Raw genomic sequence first — 352 nt, 5'->3', positions numbered from 1 at the left:
CTTTATCTCTCCATTGTGTTTGCACACACAGACCTCCTGAAGCTGGTATATCCCACCTGAATAATTCAGTGCTTGTATTATTGTTATCACCTTATATTTCATGTTGTTGTGCATGTCTAACAGGTGCTGCCCTGCGAGTTTTCCATTTTAATATTTTTCCATTTTAAATTAATTATTAGATTTAGAGATATTATTCAGGCACATAACATCTTTTTGAAGAGATATACACTACCATTCAAAGGTTTGGGGACGGTAAAATTGTTTTAATGTTTTTGAAAGAAGCCTCTTATGCTCAGCAAGGCTGCATTTATTTGATCATAAATACAGTAAAAACAGTACTATTGTGAATTAT

The sequence above is a fragment of the Sinocyclocheilus grahami genome, unplaced genomic scaffold (assembly GCF_001515645.1).
Source record: "Sinocyclocheilus grahami isolate Dianchi unplaced genomic scaffold, SAMN03320097.WGS_v1.1 scaffold15.1, whole genome shotgun sequence".
NCBI classification, from domain to species: Eukaryota; Metazoa; Chordata; class Actinopteri; order Cypriniformes; family Cyprinidae; genus Sinocyclocheilus; species Sinocyclocheilus grahami.
This window is presented reverse-complemented; position numbering follows the sequence as displayed.